Here is a 19,703-nt window from a genome sequence, read left to right on the forward strand (position 1 = left end):
GCTCCACAGGTCAGTCCCATCAGGGCCATGGGTTGGGCCGGATCCTTGAATCTTCACGGACTGACGCCATAAGCCCGATCACCCACACCCTGCCCCTTTGCAAGCCTCGGGGACGGAGAGCTCCCGCATAACACTCGTTGCCCCCAGAGACCCTGTGGACCCCCCTCATGTGGCCTGGAAAGCCCTCCAAGCCTGACTTGTGCACTGAGTCTCAGCTAGGACATGCACTGCATTGAGTTGAAGGAACCCTCTCCTGCTTGGACCTCTGTCATCTCTGCACGGCTTCAGGGAAGGCATCCTTCTTGGGACCATTTTCTAAGGAAGCTGTCCTCCTGGAGAAATCATCCATCCCTGGTGGGTTTCAGATGGGCTCCCTGAGGAATCCCTCGTGGCCTGAAGGGTGACCCTCAGTGATCCAAAGCGACCTGGCTCATGGTCCATGACCCCAGCAGGATCCACTTACCTATCCCACTTAAGGCCAGGGGTCGCCCTGGGCAGAAGAGCTCACTAAAAGACACAGACACAGGGGAGAACAGGGGCTCAGGAAGGAGGAGCCTCCAGTGTGCCTCAACCCCAGGGAACTAGAGGGCCGACACCAAGGCCGCACAGGGAGCCTGGGCTGCCTCACAGAGGAGCGCAGAGATAGGGTTGGGCACCCCAAGATGAACTTCAGGGACTCCAGGTCTCCAGCCCAAAAATACAGCGGCCTTGCCAGAGACCTTGGCATCTCAGCATCCTCTTCCAAAATTCTCACCTAGGCCGGGCCTCAGCATAATCCTATTAAGCATGATTTTTAAGTCATCACCTCTCTTCAGGACAATATAAGGTTCTCATCATCGACCCAACCCAGGGCACCCTCCTCCCCACACATGCATCCAGCTGGACCCAGATGTGCTCACCACAGCTCAGGGCAGGAGACCAGGGCACCAGGAAGGGCTTGAGCTTAAGTGCACCAAGGGCTGGACACTTGGCTGATGGACACTGGTCTGGGGCCAGTGGTCCCAAAGCAAGTCTTCCTTTGCAGTCACCATCGAGGGGGACAGGAGGACATGTGTCCAACCAGGGGCTCAGGCCTCCACACGGGGAAGGGGGTGGGGGGTGCCAGCTCACACATGCTCTCTCTCTCTGTGGACCCATGTGATGGGATCCATGGGAAACACTGATGTGTCATGGATGGGGGGACCCCTGCCCTCCCAGCCACTGAACCATGGAAGGACAGGGCAGGTGGGTTCCTGGGTTCAGGCAAGACGCCTGGGCTGTGCCCTACTGCAGGCCCCTCGAGCACCTCCATTGCCCACACCAGCTCCCCTGCACAACCCCAGGTAGCACCTGGACCCCTGGGCAGGGGCCATGGACACCAACCAGCTCACGGTGAACCAAGGACACTGGCCCGGACACCACATGCTGCTGCCTACCTGGCAGTTGCACAGCCTGCCCTGTGCATGGAGGGCACCCACCCTCCTTTCCTCAAGGTCCACTGGAAATTGCAGCCTGGGGCTCCAGGGCCACAAGCTTTCTCTAGTGGGTCCCAATCCATGCCCCATACAATACCTCCCACACACAGAGTGGGGCCACTGGGAGACATATGGTGTCTTCTCCTTTCTTTGGGCCTAAGACCCCGACCCCTGGAGTTGTCCTAATGGCTGAGAAGCAGACTGGACCTTTCCAGGAAAGGTCCTTCCACTGTGGATCTTCCCACCTCAGGAGGCCACCATTACCGCCACTTGCCCACAAGGAAGGGGTGACCCCCAGTGGGATACGGGCTACAGCCTTGGCCCAAAGCCCATGAGTCCCAGAGACAGACTGGACCACCATCAGGCACTGGCCACAGCTAGTCTTGACCCAACCTCAGAGAAACAGCACCGCCCCTCACATGGCTCAAAGAGGTGCCACTGGGAGGGTCCACTGCTTATAGGGTCGGTCCCATTGAGGGTCATGGGTTTGCTGCAATCCATGAATCTCCGTGGCCCGACCCCACGGACTGAATCGCCCACCCTTCTCCGGGGTTGGAGAGCCCTCATGAGATGTCCGTGGTGCCTTGGAGCCCTTGTTGCCCCCCTCATGTGTCCTGGACATCTTAGAGGCCTGACCCGAGCACCAAGTCTGAGCTGGGCACTGCTCTGCGTGGGACTGAGAAAACCCTTTCCTGCCTGAACCACTGCCACCCCGCAGAGCTTCAGAGAAGGCCTCTGCCTTGTGTCCAATTCCCAAGGAAGCCTCCCTGCTGGAGGACACATCCCCAGTGGATTCAGGTCAGTTCCTGAGGAAACCCAGGTGGCCTGAGGGCTGACCCTCGGGGACTGCCCACGGCTTGGCTCATGGCGCATGACACCAGCAGTATCCACTCACCTATGCTGGTCAATCCTAGGGGTCTGCTGGGCGGAAGAGCTCACTGAAAGACACCAAGGATAATGGGGCTTAGGAAGGAGCCACCAACGTGTCCCACCCCCAGTGAAGCTGAGTACAGACACCAAGCTCACACACGAAACCTGGTGTGCCTAATGGAGGAGCACAGACAGGGCTGGGCTCCTGCATGAGATGCCCTTTAGGGCCTCGAGGTCTCCAGCCTAAAATACAGTGGCCCTGCCAGGGACCTCAGGATTCTAGTGTCCTCTTCCAAAATTCTCACCTAGGCTGGGCCTCAGCGTAATCCTATTGAGCATGATTTTTAAGTCATCACCTCTCTTCAGAACAACATAAAGTTCTCATCATCGACCCAACCCAGGGCACCTCCTCTCTGCTTAGGCATCCAATGGCACCTGGATGGGCTCACCCAAGCTCAATGCAGGAGACGAAGGTGACAGGAAGGGCCCGAGCTTCGGTGCAACAGGGGTTAGGCACCTGGCTGAGGGACACTGGCCCGGGGACAGTGGGCCCAACACAAGTCCTCATCTGGGGTCACCATCTCGAGGAACAGGAAGAGGACAAGTGTCCAAACACAACCTCACCCCTCCATGCGGGCAGAAGGTGGGGTGTGCCAGCTCAGGGATGCTCGCCTTCCATGGACCATGTGATGAGATCCATGTGGAATACTGGCCCGTCACAGACGCAGGGCACCCGATGCTCTCTCCGCCACTGAACCCTGAAATGACAGGACAGGCAGGTCACTGGGCTCAGGATACAAGCCAGGGCTGCACCCTACTGCAGGCCACACAAACACCTCCACTACACATGCCAGCTCCCCTGCATGACACCAGGGTCACCCCAGGACTACCGGGCACAGGCCAGGGCCACCAACCAGTTCATGGTCAACCAAGGAGGCTGGCCTGGATGCCTGAGGCTGCTGCAGAGCTGGCAGTCACATAGCCAGTCCCTGTGCATGGTGGGCACCCACCCACGTGCTGTATCCAAGCATGTACTGGAAATCACAACCTGGGGTCCCAGGGCCATGTGCTTTCTCTGGTGAGTCTCCATCCATGCCCTCACACCTCGCAAACACACAGCCTGGCCACACTGGACTAATCAGGGAGAACGGTGTCTTCTCCTTTCCTCAGGCCCAGGACCCCACCACACTGGAGGTGTCTTCATGGTTCAGAAGTAGCATGGGCAGCAAATTGCCAGGACCAGACCCTCAATAGCGGGCCTTCCCACTTCAGGATGCCACCCTTCCCGACACTAGCCTACTGGGAAGGGATAACTTCCAGCCACAGGGAAGCGGTGACTTTCAGTGGGATGCGGGATGCCCCCTCGGCCCAAAGCCCATGAGTCCAAGGGCTGGACTGCAGCACCACCAGGCACCGGCCAGAGCTCAGCCTTGATCTAACCCCAGTGAAACAGCACCGCCCCCTTCAGGCTCGAAGAGGCCCATGGGTTGGCCCATTGCTCAACAGGGTGAGTTCCATTCAGGGCCATGTGTCAGGTGTGATCCTTGAATCTCCACAGCTCAACTCCATGAGTCTGATCACCCACCTTTACCTTTCTCCAGGGACACAGAGCTCCTGTGTGACCCCCAAGGCACCCCAGAACCCCTGTAGTCCCCACATACAGTCAGGACAGTCCAGATGCAAGCCCCGAGACTCAGCTGGGAGCTGCCCTGGGTAGAACTGAAGGAACCCTTTTCTGCCTGGACCACCATCACCCCTGCAGGGCTTCAGGGAAGGCATCCTCCTTGGTTCCTGTTCCCCAGGAAGCCACCCTCCTGGAGAACCCAACTCTTCCCAGTGGGGATTCAGGTTAGCTCCCTGAGGAAACCCTTCTTTCCCGAAGGCTGACCCTTGGCAACCCCTCGCGGCCTGGCCCATGGCCCATGATGCCAGTTGGATCCACTCACCTATGCCAGTCAATGCCAGGGGGCCCTCCTGGGTGGAAGAGCTCACTGAAAGACACAAAGGGAGCATGGGGCTCAGGGAGCTGCCACCAATGTGTCCCACCCCAGGGAACCACAGTGCCAACAGCAAGCCTGCACAGGGAGCCTGGGCTGCCTCACAGAGGAGCGTAGAGACAGGGTCGGGCCCCCCAGGTGCCTTTCAGGGTCGCCAGATCTCCATCCCAAAATATAGTAGCTCTGCCAGGGATCTCAGGATCCCAGTATCCTCTTCCAACATTCTCACCTAGGCTGGGCCTCAGCGTAATCCTGTTGAGCATGATTTTTAAGTCATCACCTCTCTTCAGGACAATATAAGGTTCTCATCATTGACCCAACCCAGGGCACGCCCCTCCCCACACATGCATCCAGCAGGACCCAGATGGGCTCACCACAGCTCAGTGCAAGAGACCAGAGAGCCAGGAAGGGCCCAAACTTCAGTGCGCCAGGGGCTGGGCACCTGGCTGACAGACACTGGCCCTGGGCCATTGGACCCAATGCAAGTCCTCCTTCAGGGTCACCATCTGAGGGACAGGGGAAAGTGTCTGAACAGAACCTCATGCCTTCATGCGGGAAAGGAGGCAGGGGGTGCTAGCTCACACGTGCTGTCCCTCCATGGACCCAGGTGATGGGATCCATGTGAAAGAGTATTGGTCATGGACGTGGGGGACCCTTGGTCTTCCCTGCCACTGAACCCTGGAAAACAGGGCAGGCTGGTCACTGGGCTTGGGCAAGATGCCCAGGCTGTGCCCTACTGCAGGCCCCTGGAGCACCTCCACTCCCCATGGTGGCTCCCCTGCAATTCCAGGGCTGCACTATGACCCCTGGGTGGGGCCAAGGCCACTATCCAGCTCAGGCCCACCAAGGAGGCTGGCCCTGAAGGCAGGCACTGCTGCAGACCTGGCAGACGCACAGCCTGCCCCTGCACGGGGAGGGGGCCTACCCAGGCTCCCTCTCCAAGCACACACTGGAAATAGCAGCCTGGGACCCAGCCTCATGTGGCCTGGGCAGTCCTCAAGGCCAGACCCTAGCACCCAGTCTCGGCTGGGAGCTGCCCTGCATGGGACTAATGGAACCCTTTCCTGCCTGGACCAATGTCACTCCTGCAGCGCTTCAGGGAAGGTGTCCTCCTTGGGTCAGATTCCCAAGGCAGCGGCCCTCCTGGAGAACTAATCCCTCCCCAGTGGGGATTCAGGTTAGCTCCCTGAGGAATCCCTCCCGTCCTGAAGGCTGACCCTCAGTGACCCCATGTGGCCTGGTCCACGGCCCATGAGCCCAGCAGGATCCACTCACCCATGCCGCTCAAGGCCAGGGGTCCTCCTGGGTGGAAGAGCTCACTGAAAGACACAAGGGAGAACGGAACTTCAGGGATGAGTCACCCACATGCCCCGCCTCAGGGAACCAGAGCATTGACACCAAGCCCGCACAGGGAAACTGGGCTCCCTCACAGACGAGCGCAGAGACAGGGTTGGGGCCCCTGCAGATACCCTTTAGGACCTCCAGGTCTCCAGCCCCAAATCCCTCCTGCCAGGGATCCCAGTGTCCTCTTCCAAAATTCTCACCTAGGCTGGGCCTCAGCGTAATCCTATTGAGCATGATTTTTAAGTCATCACCTCTCTTCAGAACAATATAAGGTTCTCATCATTGACCCAACCCAGGGCACCCCCCTCCCGACACAAACATCCAGTGGGACCTGGATGTGCTCACCACAGCTCAGTGCAGGAGACCAGAGTGCAAGGGTGGGCCGAGCTTCAGCGCACTGGGGACTGGGCACCTGGTTGATGGACATTGGCCCGGGGACAGTGGACCCAAGGCAAGTCTTCCTCCAGGCTCACCGTCTGGGGGACAGGAGGACATGCGTCCAAACATGGCCTCACGCCTCCATAGGGGGATGGTGGTGGGGGGTGCTGGCTCATGCATGCTCTCCCTCCGTGGACCCACGTGATGGGAACACTGACCCATTACGGACACATGGGACCCTTGGCCCTCCCCATCACCGCACCCTAGGACAGGGCAGGTGGGTTACCGAGCTCGCACAAGACACCTGGGCTGTGCTCTATTGCAGGCCCCACAAGCACCTCCACTACCCACATCAGCTCCCCCGCAGGACCCCTGGGCCACTCCGAGACCGCTGGGCACAGACCAGGGCAACCAACCTGCTCATGGCCAACCAAGGAGGCTGACCTGGAAAACACATGCCACTGCAGACCTGGTAGTTGCAGAGCCTGTGCCTGGGAGTGGAGGGCACCCACCCAGCGTTCTCTCCAAGTGTGCATGGGAAATCGCAACCTGGGGCCCCGGGCCACATGTGTTCTCCGACGGGTCCCCATCCATGCCCTACACACCTCCCAAACACAGAGCCGAGCCACATTCGGCCAATCGGGGAACACATGGTATCTTCTCCTTTCCTCAGGCTCAAGACCCCACCATCCTGGAGGTGAGTCTGTGGATCAGAAGAAGCCTGGGAGGCAAATTTCCAGGACAGGACCCTTGACAGTGGGCCTTCCCACCTAAGGATGCCACCTTTCCACTAGTTGCCCACGGGGAAGGGGTGGCCCCCAGCAGGATGCAGGCTGGCCCTTTTGCCCAAAGCCAGTGAGTCCCAGGGCCAGCCTGCAGCACTACCAAGCACCAGCCAGAGCTCAGCCTTGACCCAACCCCCTTGAAGCTGCATTGCCCCCCACTAGGCTCAGAGGCACCACTGGGATGGCCCATTGCTCAAAGGCTCAGTCCCATTCAGGGTCATAGTTGGGGCCCACTCCTTGAATCTCCAAAGGCCTGACCCCATGGGCTTGATTGCTCACCCCTCTCTGGGGAAGGAGAGATCCTGTGTGACCCCTGTGGTGCCCTGGAGCTCCTATGGACACCCTCATGTGGCCTGGGCAGTCCTCAAGGCCAGACCTGCACACTGAGTCTCAGCTGGGCACTGCCCTTTGCTGCCTGGACCACCATCACCGCTGCAAGGCTTTAGAGAAGATATCCCCCTTGGGTCAGATTCCCAAGGAAGCCGCCCTCCTGGAGAACCCAGCCCTCCTCAGTGGGGATTCAGGTCAGGTCGATTCCCTAAGGAAACCCTCCTGTCCCAAAGGCTGACCCTTGGTGACTCCACCAGCCTGGCTCATGGCCCATGACCCCAGCAGGATCCACTCACCTATGCCAGTCAATGCCAGGGCCATGCCTGGGTGGAAGAGCTCACTGAAAGACACAGGGGAGAATGCAGGTCAGGGAGGAGCCATCCACATGCCCTGCCCCTAGGGAACCAGAGCCCCAGTATATGCCCACACAGGGAGCCTGGACTGCCTCATGGAGGAGCTCAGAGCCAGGCTTGGGCTCCCTCCAGATGCCCTTCAGGGCCTCTAAGTGTGTAGCCCAAAATACAGTGGCTCTGTCAGGGGCCTCTGGATCCCAGTGTCCTCTTCCAAAATTCTCACCTAGACTGGGCCTCAGCGTAATCCTATTGAGCATGATTTTTAAGTCATCACCTCTCTTCAAGAAAATATAAGGTTCTTATCACCGACCCAACCCAGGGCACAACCCTCCCCGCGCATGAATCCATCAGGACCTGGATGGGCTCACCACAGCTCAGTGCAGGAGGCCAGGGCACGGGGAAGGGCCTGAGCTTCAGCGCACCAGGGGCTGGCACCTGGTTGACGGACACTGGCCCAGGGCCATTGGGCTCAACGCAAGTCTTCCTCTGAGGTCACCATCTGGGGGGACAGGAGTAGGACAGGTGTCCAAGCAGAACCTCATGAAGGCAGTAGGGTGCGCCGGCTCAGGTATGCTCTTTCTCCACAGACCCACTTGCTGGAAACACTGACCCATCACGGACGCGGGACACCCTTGGCCCTCCCTGCCACCCAACCCTGGAAGGACAGGGCAGGCGGGTCACTGGGCTCGCACAAGATGCAGAGGGTGTGCCCTACTGCAGGCCCCCGGGAGCACTTCCGCTGCCCAAGCCGGCTCCCTCGGCGAGACCCCCGGGCCACTCCAGGACCACGCGGCACAGGCTAAGGCCACCAACCAGGTCATGACCAACCAGAGAGGCTGGCCCAGAAACCACTCGCAGCTGCAGACCTGGCAGTCACATAGCCTGCCCCTGGGCATGGTGGGCGCCCTCCCAGGCATCCTCTCCAAGCGCGCACGGGAAATCGCAGCCTTGGCCTGGGCGCCACGTGATTTTTGCGGTAGGTCCCCATCCACGCCCCACACTACTGTTGAACTGGTCTAATTCGGACGTCAGCATTTATTTTTCGAGCGTGTTTGTGAATATTTTATTGTCTTGCATCTTTTTACTTTTGAATTGCTTGAAATTGTACAATATATATATATATATATATATATATGGATTCATATTCTGTAATTTATTTTTGGTACGTATCTTCATTTGTATACAACTACTTATATGTTTTCGAATGTAAGATGTGTTTTCTTTTTTGTCAGTTTTTCTATTTGTATTAACATTGTCAAAATTAACCTTGAATTCTCCCAGTGTTTTTGACCATTTTATGCCTTTTCCTCATCTTACCCATTCTATGTAGTTTTTAAAAATAATTTTTCGAAGACTTTTTCATGGGTGTGCAATACAAGCAATACAAGCATGATTTCTCATACTGGGACCTTAAGGTTTTTATACACCCTTGCCTTGTTTGGCATATACTAGACCATGCCACTTTTTTACATATTCTTTCTATATTTATGGTTGCCTTTCAGCAGGATTTTGCATGGGCTATTTGTGAGGTATTCTAAAATTACATACTTTTTTATTGTTACACTTTATATTCTAGGGTACATGGCCACAACATGCAGGTTTGTTACCTATGTATACATGTGTCATGTGTCATGTTGGTGTGCTGCACCCATTAACTCATCACTTACATTAGTTATATCTCCTAATGCTATCCCTCCCCTCTCCCCCGACCCCACAGCAGGCCCTGGTGTGTGATGTTCTCATTCCTGTGTCCAAGTGTTCTCATTGTTCACTTCCCACCTATGAGTGAGAACATGCGGTGTTTGGTTTTCTGTTCTTGTAATAGTTTGCTGAGAATGATGGTTTCCAGCTGCATCCATGTCCCTACAAAGGACATGAACTCATCCTTTTTTATGGCTGCATAGTATTCCATGGTGTATGTGCCACACTTTCTTAATCCAGTCTTTCATTGATGGACATTTGGGTTGGTTCCAAGTCTTTGCTATTGTGAATAGTGCTGCAATAAACACTGCAATAAACATACGTGTGCATGTGTCTTTATAGCAGCATGATTTATAACCCAGTAATGGGATGGCTGGGTCAAATGGTATTTCTAGTTCAATACCATTCAGGACATACACATGGGCAAGAACTTCATGTCTACAACATCAAAAGCAATGGCAACAAAAGCCAAAATTGACAAACAGGATCTAATTAAACTAAAGAGCTTCTGCACAGCAAAAGAAACTACCAACAGAGTGAACAGGCAACCTACAGAATGGGAGAAAATTTTTGCAATCTACTCATCTGACAAAGGGCTAATATCCAGAACCTACAAAGAACTCAAACAAATTTACAAGAAAAAAAAAACCCATCAAAAAGTGGGTAAAGGATATGAACGGACACTTCTCAAAGGAAGACATTTATGCAGCCAACACACACATGAAAAAATGCTCATCATCACTGGCCATCAGAGAAATGCAAATTAAAACCACAATGAGATACCATCTCACACCAGTTAGAATGTCAATCATTAAAAAGTCAGGAAACAACAGGTGCTGGAGAGGATGTGGAGAAATAGGAACCCTTTTATACTGTTGGTGGGACTGTAAACTAGTTCACCCATCGTGGAAGACAGTGTGGCGATTCCTCAAGGATCTAAAATTATATACCTTAATAGAAAGCAATCCCAGTATCTAGAATGCAGTTATGAGCTCACTCTGTATTGTCATTTCCCTACATTTTCGATGTGTTTTTTGCTGTCACTCTCATTAGACTGACAACGAGGAGTTCACATGTTTTCACACACATGAAATTCATGTGTTCATCAACATAATCAATTCTGGGTTTAGCTGGAATTGAATTGCCTCAGTCTCATATTCCAATTTTGTTGGTAGGATCCTTAATTTTCTTTTTCTTTTTCTTATTTTATTTTTTTTCTGAGACAGAGTCTCGCTCTGTCACCAGGCCAGAGTGCAGTGGCACGATCTCGGCTCACTGCAGCCTCTGCCCCCCCAGTTCAAGTGATTCTTCTGCCTCAGCCTCCCAAGTAGCGGGGATTACAGGTGTGTGCCACCATATCCAGCTGATTTTTTTTTGTATTTTTAGTAGATATGGGGTTTCACCATGTTGGCTAGGATGGTCTCAATCTCTTGACCTCGTGATCCAGCCACCTCAGCTTCCCAAAGTGCTGGGATTACAGGTGTAATTAACTTTACACCTTAACTTTCAAACTTTTGATCCTTAACTTTCAAAATTATTTCAGAAACCCTAAATCTGTTACACTCAGAGTCCCATTTATATTACGGAGATGTTGGTCTTGTCTTGTAGAGAGACCTTACTTTCTGTATTCAATTGTTAATGATATCAACATCAGGTAGTAATATTCTGTGATAGGACAGCATCAAGTGGAGCTGTCACTCCATAAGAACATCTCATGTCAATATCCAGGTTGACCACATCACTATACTTGACCTCCTTGGTAGTGAATATTTCCTAGTTCAGTGGGCTATTTGAAACTGTCATACCACTAATGCATATTTGAACAGATTGTTTAGATTTTGATTCTATCATGTTTGCATCTTTCTGCAAATTGTCCAAAGCACTAAGTTTATCAGTAATTGTATCTATATCAGAAGAGTTTACAATTGTAGTCCTAATTTTTATTCCCCCTAATACTATATTTAATAATCTCTGGCCAGGTATGGTGGCTCACAAACCCAGTGCTTCAGAAGGCTGAGGCAGCAGGATAATTTGAGGCCAGAAGTTTGAAACCAGCCTGAGCAAGACCCTGACGAAAGAAAGAAAGAAAGAAGAAAGAAAGAAAGAAAGAAAGAAAGAAAGAAAGAAAGAAAGAAAGAAAGAAAGAAAAGAAAGAAAGAAAGGAAGAAAGGAAAGAAAGGAAAGAAAGGAAAGAAAGGAAAGAAAGGAAAGAAAGGAAAGAAAGGAAAGAAAGGAAAGAAAGGAAAGAAAGGAAAGAAAGGAAAGAAAGGAAAGAAAGGAAAGAAAGAAAGGAAAGAAAGGAAAGAAAGGAAAGAAAGGAAAGAAAGGAAAGAAAGGAAAGAAAGGAAAGAAAGGAAAGAAAGGAAAGAAAGAAGAAAGAAAGAAAGAAAGAAAGAAAGAAAGAAAGAAAGAAAGAAAGAAAGAATAAGGCAGGCATGGTGGCATGTCCCTATAGTCCCAGCTACTCAGGAAGCTGAGACAGGAGAATCCCTTGAGTCCAGGAGTTACAGGCAATACAGAGCTGTGATTGTGCTACTGCACTCCAGTGTAGGCAACAAAGCCAGACCCCATCTATTAAGAAAAGAAATCTATTTTAGTTTGATCATAGCGCCATTTTAGTCCTTGTGTAAAACATTTCATAGTGGTAAAGCCTACCATGTACAAGTAGAATTCCATTTACTCACATTAGCTATTGTAATATTAAATGATACAGACCATTTAATTATCCTTGAGTTCATAAGTATGGGGACTGGAGACTGCCAGGTTCTAGACAGGGTAAGCTCATTTTTAGGGGATGATATGTTTTGGGGGTTTTGAAGAAACTAACCTTCATCATTTGGGCTGGGATATTTCCTCCCCATCTGTGCATCTATTTAAGCTTTATTAAATTGGATCCCCATGGCTATTTAAGACATAGAGTTGGGCCAGGCCAGGCATGGTGGCTCACACCTGTAATCCTAACACTTCGGGAGTCTGAGGTGGGTGGATCACCTGAGGTTGGGAGTTCGAGACCATCCTGACTAACATGGAGAAACCCCGTCTCTATGAAAAACACAAAATTAGCCAGGCATGGTGGTGCATGCCTGTAATCCCAGCTACTTGGGAGACTGAGGCAGGAGAATCACTTGAACCTGGGAGGTGGAGGTTGCGGTGAGCCAAGATAGCACCATTGCACTCTAGCCTGGGCAACAAGAGTTTTCTGCTCAAAAGCAAACAAACAAGAAAAGATACAGAGTTGTTAGAGCTTTGTGATAACCTTCAGGGACTTTCAATTTGAATATAATTATGTTCAATTAGTTAAATATTTCTTCTCATCAGTATCTTCAATAACACAAAGGGTGATGATATTTAAGATTTTTTTTCAGTAATATTGGCTAATCAGTGGGAAGATGTGAAATTTTTCATTTCTTCTAAATTTAAATCATCCAGTTGGTGAGTTTGAAGTATTATGACAAAGAAAGGGGTTCATTGAGTCCTCATCTCATATTCAGGACAATTTTTAATTACCACAAAATTCCTTGAGGTTGAGATACTAAAGCTTTATGCTCAATTGATATAAACTAAGTATCAAAATTGTAATGCTCAAAATAATTAAGAACAAAACAGTCGATCTCTCCTGCTGTCAGATAAGTTTTTCTCTTCTGCTTCCACATTATTCAGGGTTACTATCTAGAGAATTTATCCTTAAGGCCCATTCAGTGGTGGATATTGGTCTCACATGTGAAGCACGTATCCACTTGGGTTTCTCCTTCATCTTGATAGCACTATGAATCCTCAGCCACACTTGATAGGGTGCTGTCCAGTGTGATCATAGTCTGTCATCAGAACACTTTGATACAGACTGAGCCTCCTGTTCAATATCAATGACACATTCCCGGGGGGGCTTTTTCAGCATCTGGCCACATGTTGGCAAGGTGAGCCCCAGGGAAACCCACAAACTCTTTAAGTATCATGTATGGTCATGAGGGTTTTCCATTGTATCAGAGAATGGGTTAGGCTTAAGCCCAAGACTCGTAGATCTTCCAAACTCAAAGGGAGAAATGTTATGCTTGCTAGAGGGATTTAATCTTATTTTAAATGAAACGGATGGTAAAGTTTTACATACTTTAGCTAAATAATTCTTTAGGGCACGTGGTTCATTCATTCCACTTGTTCAGAAGACTGGGGATAACAGGTAGGCAAGTTATTGGTATTTGTAGAGCATTACAAAGCTCCCAAATTCCCATACACATAGAATGACTTCCCCTACTGGATTGCAGATATTCAGGAATTCCAGCGGCTGAGATGATATGATTCAGTAAGAGCTTGATCGCTGAGCATCTGCTTTAGCCTATCCAGACACCAATACACAACACTGGTAAGAATACTGAATATCTTCTAAAGGTGGAAGTTCTATGAAGTTCTTGTGCCAGGAGATCCTAGGTAACATTGGCCTCAGCAGGCTTTCTTGACTTATCTTAGGTAAGTAAAGAATTTTTCTGACAAACAGCATATCTTCATATTATTTCCTGAATTACATGATCTTATTACAGAGATTTCAAGTTGTCAGTATATTCCTTTTGCTTGAATGAACTTGTTGGTGGTATGAAAAAGCCACTCAATCATATAACAATTGGAATAAAGGAAAGATTTCATTATATAATTCTCATTTTCCTGTGGTGTTCATCTTAGTTCTCCTTCACTCCTAATTTTCTAATTCTTACAGAGTTGGCTATTTCTGAAATTATGAATAGGAGGTTTTCGATAGAAGTGATAGGGGTTTGATTTCCCCAGTTTAAAGGTCTGCAAATTAATTTCTTTTTAAAGAGTTAATCTTGTTTTCCAGTGTGAGCTTTACAATCAGTTACATAAATCTGTTAGAGAAGTTTGAATGACTCTATTAAATCGGAAATTAGTTTCTCATGTAACATTTTAGTTCCTATTGATATTAAGCATCTATTCTTCCAACGTTGGCTGGTCACATAACAGACCACAGACATATAGTTAATATCAGGATAGGTATATGCTTTACCACTGGTGGCTAATTTAACAGCTGGTATAATAACTACAATTCTGCCACTTGGGCTGATTTTATGTTTTGAAAAACAGAAGGCTCTATGCTTCAAGAGGGTTGATTACCATAGAAGATGCTTTTATATTCCCTTGTGGGTCTTTCACACCGAATATATTGATGAATATTCAGTCAGCATTGGGAATAGGAATATTAGATAAACCAGACCATGCTCCAGTGTCATCCTCAATGACTCCGAGACAGTCATGTTCAACTTACTCTGTCAAGATCTGGCCACAGAGTAGCTGTCAAAAGGTTACACCTGCCTAGAATAGCATTAGGATTAGACGGGAAGACTTGTTCTTAGCTCATTTGACAGCACACTGACAAGTACGGTGTCTTATGAACTTGTAAAATAGCAGTAACGACATGAAGTACTTGTAAGTAAGTTACATTTCCCAGAGACAAGGACTGAATCAGCCTTTTCAATCAGGGGAGTGGTTGCCACTCTACTTTGTAAATATCATGGCATTTCCAGAGAAACAAAATACAAGAACCCAGGAAAGTAAGCAATGTGCCTATAATCAAGGCCTAATTTTGGAGTAACCCTTAATCTCAAGACAGAAAAGGTAGAACCGCTTTTTAAACAAGGTTAAAAAAGTAATACAAGTGAAGAAATAGCCGCCATTTTAAGGGCATAAAAGACTTCTTCAGCCTTATTTTGACTTCAATAAAAAGTTCTAGTGATGTTTCATGTAACATCTCAGTGAGAGGCTTAGCCTTTTCATAAAAGGCAGAGATCCACAACTAATCCTCAAAATCAGTGAAGTTTTTTTTTTTTTTTTTTAGTATGTAGTTTCATTTGTATATTAGGCTGACTTCAGGATGCAACCACCTTCCATCTGCCAAGAACACAGATTCCAAATATTTTACTTCGGTTCGATAATATTGCAACTTAGCTAGCAAGGTTTTATGTCCTGGGAGTCTAAGAAATTTAGTAAAGCTAAAATGTCTTCTTTACTAGCATGTAAGGTATTAGCAGCTATCAATAATAATTAGCATGGAATCCTAATGTCAGGAAAATTCTTTACATTTTCTTATAAATGCCCAGAGAATACAGTAGGTGACTCTCTGAATTCCAGGAAGATCCACTGCCACAAATATTGAAAGCCTCCCGCTCCACAGGTAAACTCAAACAGGAACCTCAACTCCCCAGCTAAACGTGGAGAACAAAACATTGAACATAAATCCATGACAGAAAAATACTTAGATAACTCAGGAACAGATATTAAGATAGTAGCAAGATTGGGACTTACAAGTGTCAGAGGAATCACAACTTGTTTCTCTAAGATCATGCGTAAATCTATAAACAGTTTGACCTTCCCTGTCAAGTTTTCCTAACTTTCTCACAGGCAATATGGAAGCATCATGTAGTGAATGTGCCTTTTTTTCTATGCCATATTTTATTAAATTTTCTAATTACATTGTATTTGAGATAAAAATAGAGAAAATGTTCTATACATGGCCAAGGTTTTTCTCTTTTGTAAGTTAACAAAATGGTATTGATCCCTTTTATTCAATCATTATCATTTTTTCCTAGGACTCATAGATACGGGTTTAGTTTCTGTAACTTGGGGGTGCTTCTCCAGCACTGAGTGAGACTCCCACTCTCTCACAGCCATCTTTTGTTTCAGAAAAGCCCACACTTAGCCATGCAGATACCTTGCATCCCAGTTCCAAAAGCACTCTCTTCAGAGTACAGAAGATCATAGCCCTTGGTTTACACAGCAGGCCCTTTCCTAAAAGATTACTGGGAATATTAGGAGACAAGGCATATTTTCCTTAGAGAAGGCCTATTTGCATGAAAACCTCAGAGGAGAAAGAATAGGTAGGAGATAGTCCAGAAATACTTATATCTTGGATGTTTTCCTACTTTAGGATAAAACAGAAAAGGTCTGTAGAAACTGTGGAATACGTTACTCCAGTCTCCAGTGGAAAGGGTAGAGAAAGATTAAAAGATGGGAAAAAGAAACAGACACGTAAGTTTATCCTATTCCCAGCTCTGTTTCCTCATTATATCAATTTTGCCCATGCTTTTCTCCATTTGCCAACTATTTTCTGATTTTATAGAGTAGGGAAGACCTCCTCAAGGAGGCTGTAAAGCTTGTCAGGTTTTATCCCTTGCGTCTTTCTCAATCTTATCCAAGATTCCTTTTTCTAATGTGTTGACTTTTTACAAGAGTGATGTATTAACTTCCCATTAGCTTGTGCCCTCTTATTTATTGGTGGCCCAAAGAAGTGTTTGTTACTTTGTGAATAATTGTAACTGGGCAGCTAACACTGCAGTCTTAAGGGTTTTTTTTTTTTTTTCCTTTTCTTTCTCCATATTTTCTCAAAGTTGAGTTACCGCTACCAATATTTGAGAAATTATCTGTTCTTGCCAGCTACCCACTTTTTCTCTTAGTTGTATTTGAATTCCTGGCAACAAAAGTGCCAGAAAAATGGAGAGGACCAAGGATCTATTCTAATCTGTCCGCGAATTTATACCTGTTAGTTTAGAAAATATTTCAGTGAACTATGGTAAAAATCAATGGAGAAGTCACCCAGCTTGTGAGTACAGCATTGAGCTTCTCCCAGTTCACATTCTGTGAAAGTTTTCAAGGGCTGCTATGAGCAGTCCTTCATGTTGGATTCCCAAGGCACTGAATAGCCCACCTGTCAGGGGAGGTGGAGAACTGGACTCCAAGTTCGTAGCCCTCCTTCATGAGGGGGCTCCCAAGTGGTCTTTATTGTGTCTGTCCCATTAGTCAATCAAAGTCAAATGGAGGCAACACTCCATTCAACAATCCAGTGTGCATCCCCAGTGCGCAGGGCCGTAGATTGAAAACATACTGCAGAGTGCCTTGGGATATATTTGTGGATATCCTCAGAGCACTGAAAAATAACTCTTAAGATAGTTAATTTTGGCTGGAAAAAAAGGCATATGGATTATTAGTATTTTGGGTCCTCCAAGCAGTCCTGGATAAGTTCTAACAAGCATTTGAGTTGCTGAAATTCCAAAAGGCTAGAGCTGATATTCTTCATGTTGAGATGAAAAATAAGTTGATTTGAGATGATACCAACAAATCACAAGATTTCTCAACTTTCAATCAAAGCAAAGCTCAGGTATAAAATTAAGTTCTTCAAGTCCCTATTTTTGCCATTTAGTAGTCTGACTCCATTTTTTGTTACTTTTATTCCAAATTACTAGGACAACATTCACTAATCTGATGCTTTTATTCTATTACAGTCTCTTATCTAAATTCTCAGACTGCTTGTTCTTTCTCTTAATAAATTCTGTTTCCATAGCTGTGTTTTGCATAGCCTAGGTCACCCCCACATCTCCTCCCAAGAATGGGTCTCAGCATAATACTTATGAGCATAATTTTTATGTCATCAAACCTCCTTAAGACCCAAGCCAGGCCGGGCGCGGTGGCTCAAGCCTGTAATCCCAGCACTTTGGGAGGCCGAGACGGGCGGATCACGAGGTCAGGAGATCGAGACCATCCTGGCTAACACGGTGAAACGCCGTCTCTACTAAAAACTACAAAAAACTAGCAGGGCGAGGTGGCGGGCGCCTGTAGTCCCAGCTACCCGGGAGGCTGAGGCGGGAGAATGACGTGAACCTGGGAGGCGGAGCTTGCAGTGAGCTGAGATCCGGCCACAGCACTCCAGCCTGGGTGACAGAGCGAGACTCCATCTCAAAAAAAAAAAAAAAAAAAAAAAAAAAAAAAAAAAAAATATATATATATATATATATATATATATATAAAATATATATTTTTAAAATTTATATATATTTTTAAAATAATTTATATATATATATATATATATATTTGGTCCTAAAAATTACAACCAGGGTTGGTATCCTTAACCCCTTCTGTGAAAGTACATTGGAGTTCATACAGATTCAATGTGGCTTTTCATGTGTTCCTGATGTAAGAGGCCAGAGAGTCTTCTTCCTCTGGTGTTATTTATCTAAGGACAGGACTAGGGCAGTAGATGAGAACTGTATCTCATGGGTGTTATTCCTAAAAAAGTAAACTAGATATCAGGAAGCTCCTAATTTTATTGAATTTTATATCTATGGGCAAACAAACAAGTATCTGGATCTCAATCCCCTCTGGGTACAACTGCCAGGTTCCTTGAATATTCATTGTCCATCAATGATCTACAAACGTCATAACGCACTGCAAACCTGAAATACTATAATAGGGATGAATTTGTCTACTTGCATGCTTAGATACAAATAAATATTGCACTGTAGAAATTATACCGATGAATTACAAAATTTTTTCAACTTTCAGTCAAGGCAAGCTCAGGTAAAAGGTGAAAATCTTACAAGAATCCCTTCACATACATAACTCATGAAGAAGACCCCATAATGATATTCATATTGTCTGAAAGAATGAATCTAAATTCCTTAGAAACAAGTCTTCCCTAGAACCAAGGTCTATTTGAACTTTCTCAGTTACCAAAGGCAAATTTCATTCATGTAATATTGTATATCATGCCAACCAGATTTACTTCAATACAGTAAAATCACAGGAAAAAAATGAGGTGTAATTTCTAAAAATTATGACAATGAACCACTAAAATCAGGTTAACATAAAATAAGGGATTGCTCAGTTGGAAGGAAATAGATGGATGAAAATAAGTTTCCCACAAGGGACTGATTATCTGAAGCCCACAAATAGAATTTCTATTTTAATGGTGCTAAGACTATGTGAATCTAGATAATATGACATCATAGAGATGATACCAATAATCACAAGAGTTCTCATCTTTCAATCAAAGGAAAGCTCAAGTGTAAAATTAAGTTCTTCTCATAAGGATCTTATCATCTATGTGGATCGCACATGGAGAAGAATTAGTCACAATAGTATCTGTGTTCCTTGAGAGAATATGTGCATATTTTAAGGTTTACTTATCGTTCAACTCCTCATGGGCACTTTGTTTTCAATTTTTGCTATTAGATATGGCACCATATCTAATATATACATATTTTGGCCTGAGGGTATGTTGCCTCCATTCAACTTCAGTGAATACTAAGAGAATTCTAAAAACACGTAGACTTTTAAATTTTATACAGATGATCCTTGATTTATGAAGGTGTTACCTCCTAATAAACCCACTATGTTAAAAACACTGTAAATCAAAAATGCTTTTAGTACACCCAATGTACTGAACATCACAGCTTTGCCTAGCCTACCTTAATGTGCTCAGAACACTTACATTAGCCTACAGTGGGTCAAAATGATGGCAACACAGTACACGATGAAGTACTGGTGTTTACCTTCCTAACTGCATGATTGCTAGAGCTATGGCTCGCTGCCGCTGCCTAGCCTCACTAGAGTGTCATACAGCCAGCGGCTAGGGCAGGAAATGAAAAATCAAAATCCAAGGTATGGTTTCTACTGAATACATATCACTTTCACAACATCACAAAGTGGAAAAATGTA

At 47.1% G+C, this 19,703-nt stretch overlaps 5 non-coding genes and 1 pseudogene across 5 annotated transcripts; all 6 read right to left on the reverse strand.

Moving 5' to 3' along the window:
• Positions 1-761: 761 nt before the first annotated feature.
• LOC115897890 lies at positions 762-843 on the reverse strand. The gene has a single exon (XR_004057667.1). It is a non-coding gene; the product is annotated as a small nucleolar RNA SNORD115 (small nucleolar RNA).
• Positions 844-2,636: 1,793 nt separating this feature from the next.
• On the reverse strand, positions 2,637-2,718 carry LOC115897886. Its single transcript, XR_004057663.1, has one exon. It is a non-coding gene; the product is annotated as a small nucleolar RNA SNORD115 (small nucleolar RNA).
• A 1,839-nt stretch (positions 2,719-4,557) lies between these two features.
• Positions 4,558-4,639, reverse strand: LOC115897872. Its single transcript, XR_004057649.1, has one exon. It is a non-coding gene; the product is annotated as a small nucleolar RNA SNORD115 (small nucleolar RNA).
• A 1,233-nt stretch (positions 4,640-5,872) lies between these two features.
• On the reverse strand, positions 5,873-5,954 carry LOC115897864. The gene has a single exon (XR_004057641.1). It is a non-coding gene; the product is annotated as a small nucleolar RNA SNORD115 (small nucleolar RNA).
• Positions 5,955-7,741: 1,787 nt separating this feature from the next.
• LOC115897893 lies at positions 7,742-7,823 on the reverse strand. Its single transcript, XR_004057670.1, has one exon. It is a non-coding gene; the product is annotated as a small nucleolar RNA SNORD115 (small nucleolar RNA).
• Positions 7,824-17,597: 9,774 nt separating this feature from the next.
• LOC115897915 lies at positions 17,598-17,656 on the reverse strand (annotated as a pseudogene).
• Positions 17,657-19,703: the final 2,047 nt, after the last annotated feature.

This window comes from Rhinopithecus roxellana, chromosome 5 (genome assembly GCF_007565055.1).
Source record: "Rhinopithecus roxellana isolate Shanxi Qingling chromosome 5, ASM756505v1, whole genome shotgun sequence".
Classification (NCBI taxonomy): Eukaryota; Metazoa; Chordata; class Mammalia; order Primates; family Cercopithecidae; genus Rhinopithecus; species Rhinopithecus roxellana.